Below are 3016 nucleotides of genomic sequence, written 5' to 3' on the forward strand. Positions count from 1 at the left end.
ACATACACCAGCAACGGCAAGTCGAAGTTCCCGTTGCCGGTGTACGTGAATGTTTGAATAAGAACTGCTTGGAAGAATAATTGACGCAACGTGACGGGACGGAACGTGAACGTGACGTGGATGTTGTATGTGAATCGCACTTTATTGACGACACGGTACACCTTTAGTCCACACATATTGGTCTTAGGCTGGAAGCAAGTCGATGTTTTGTACATGTTCAAAGTACGTAGAATAGAAGGTAAGAGATATCTCCTGTATATACACACGGAGAGCGCATGTGTTACACACACAACGAAGTTAGTAATAACAAATCCTCAATTAGTTCGAAGCAAGATGCTAAACTATAGGTGTTTCGTTCTTGACACTTTCATGACAATACCTGAGACGAGTAGCGAGACGAAGCTTTCTGAATTATTTACTTTTTGTTTGGTTGTGTGGTTATGGTTTCATATCAACTCGCTGAGGAAAACAACTGAAGGAAGAAATAAACAAATATATATTCGTGAAAAATAGTGTACTATAGCTGCAATAAGGTATTTATATTATATATTATAACCGCTCCATGTAATGTAATTAAACATACACATACTCTTTACAGATACACAGGTCGAAGGCCACTGATCATTTAACAAGAGCCAAAGGTTGTACCGCTCATGGCAACTCTACACGAGCTGAAGATTGTACCGTCCAGTGACCATTCTACCCTGGATTCCTCGAGTCAAGAGAGACGCACCACGATTGATATGAGGTACAGACTAGGGGGGCGTCGCTGATCAATGGTCAGTTATACTCCAATAGGAAGTATCCCGTGTCGGCCACACATACATAGTACAAGAGACTGCAACATCCCAATTATGAGATCTATGTAATACTAACCTCGAGCCAACCGCGAGTAATCGGTTACATATTACTAACACAGTTGTAAGACAAAAATTGTTAAAATATTGGACTCCCGGCCCCGTCAAGCTACGTGCCTTAATAAAATATATATTTTGGAAAAAAAAAATTATATATTATTCAATATTTTTGGGGGACAGTGAGGATTTGATGAGCTTGTGAATGTGATAAAAGTGCTATAAGTCTAAGAAATCTGTTGTCCAACTCCTCCACAGATAATCGTTCATCTCGCGGTTCTCTATCATGCCAAAATTATATTGTGAATATTTTATTTACTTCAGATGCCGTATTATTGTGCAGTAAAAGGATGTGGAAACAAGGTTCTCATAACGAAAAATAACCCGGACATTGTTTACCACACTTTTCTCCGAGATGGAGATAAAAATCAAAAATCAAATCATATGCTCACGTCATTTCCATAGAAGCAGTTACGATGACCGACATCAAATGCGCCATGAACTTAATGGTACGAGGAAATATAGGATGTTGAATTCCAAAGTTAAACCTTTTTTCTGCCTTATATGTATCAGCCATTCCATGTCTAACCGATATAGTGGTTCTCCGATTTTCGTGGAAAGTGGTAGATTTGTTCTTTATTGTAAAATATTAGACCCGTCTTTGATGATGCCTCCGTTCCGTTTGATGATGCCTCCGTCCTTGATCAGATTGTGCCGATAAATTCGTACCACGTACGATTCTATTTCATGCTTTTGCCCTGGTGATAAAACAAAAAAAAATTAACACTCTCTTTTAAATGCTCAATAAAACCACATACGAAAAACGCTGCTTGCTTGGAAAGAAAAGCATTGATTGCGCGGCTAGAAGGTAAAATATACTCAAAACATCCTTCTGCACTGTTTTTAATTCGACCGCTGATTGTAGATATCTGAAAAAGTAGAAGCAATTATGAGAAATTGTTATACGAAAAAATCCAGAAAATTACCTGCCTACAGTGAAGCGCGAGCAGCTATTTTGCCTACGAATGCATTTGTCACCAAAAGATATGATTTGCTTTGTAAACAAATTTGTTTTTTCACGAGCAATGGCCGAACAGCAATTTTGACATTGCGGTCCACCTATAGTATAACGCCTTGGTTCGAAGTACTGAAGTTTTTTCAATATTTTAAAAGTTCCAAAAATCCTGATTTTAAAAGTTCCAAAAATCCTGAAAAGAGACAAAATCGCAAGTCGTGCCGACGGTAAACACGATAATATACCGCTTTTTCAGTGCAAGTAAGTTTTTATGTGGTTTTTATCGATTTCATACTGAACAGGTTTTGTTTACTTCAACGAAATGTTGAAGTACCACGTCCCGCGATGCCGGAACAGAATAATTTCGAATGAGATAAACTAATCGGAGACGTTTTCAGTAATCCCATGCATTCGCTCCATGGATCGGGAACGGGAACGATATAACCTCTCAACATATTTGTTTATTGGATTGCATTATTTTTATAGTACAGGTGCGATAATTTTACAGTTTTAAATTTTAAAATAATTAAGTAAACTGCTATTTCATCATTTCGAAACATTTTTGGAGACAGTTCTTGTATTATAATTCGAAAAATTAAAAAATGTTGAAATTTATATGGATTCGATCGATGGTTTATTACTATTTCTTGCTTTTTTTTTCTTTGCCTACCACACTTGAACAAAGCAGGGAGTAGACTACCTTCTTATTCCACGTACTTTGGTACATGTTGGCAAAAAATGGGTGGGTTATATCTATGATATAATCGCAAGGTTGACGCGGGACTACCTTATCGTACCAATCATTTGTTTGTATTGATTAAATTTTTAATTGAATGAAACAATTCTCGAATTCAATTAAATTCAATATATTCGCTTTATGAGTAAAAATATTGTATAATTCCATATAAGGGAAATTCATGCATTGTGATAGATTATGTTCTTCATTACAAGTAAATTTTATGACAGTCCTTTTACGTTTGGTATGATACCTAGGACAAAATATGTGGACGAAAGAATTATCAAACGATTATTTCATTTTATGTTTCCTTCTGAAGTTTGCATCTCTCAAGTGTACGTACTTCTCGGAAGACCGTGTTAAGGAAACATATTCTAGTTTGCACAAAGGCAAGCGAGTACAAAAGTACTC

General features: G+C 36.5%; 1 long non-coding RNA gene across 1 annotated transcript; it reads right to left on the reverse strand.

The window, feature by feature from the left end:
* Positions 1 to 363: 363 nt before the first annotated feature.
* LOC129763654 (uncharacterized) lies at positions 364 to 2004 on the reverse strand. The gene is made up of 3 exons (XR_008741001.1): positions 1841 to 2004; positions 1673 to 1783; positions 364 to 1612 (listed from the first exon to the last, which is right to left on the reverse strand). It is a non-coding gene; the product is annotated as an uncharacterized LOC129763654 (long non-coding RNA).
* Positions 2005 to 3016: the final 1012 nt, after the last annotated feature.

Source organism: Toxorhynchites rutilus, chromosome 1 (assembly GCF_029784135.1).
Source record: "Toxorhynchites rutilus septentrionalis strain SRP chromosome 1, ASM2978413v1, whole genome shotgun sequence".
Lineage (NCBI taxonomy): Eukaryota > Metazoa > Arthropoda > Insecta > Diptera > Culicidae > Toxorhynchites > Toxorhynchites rutilus.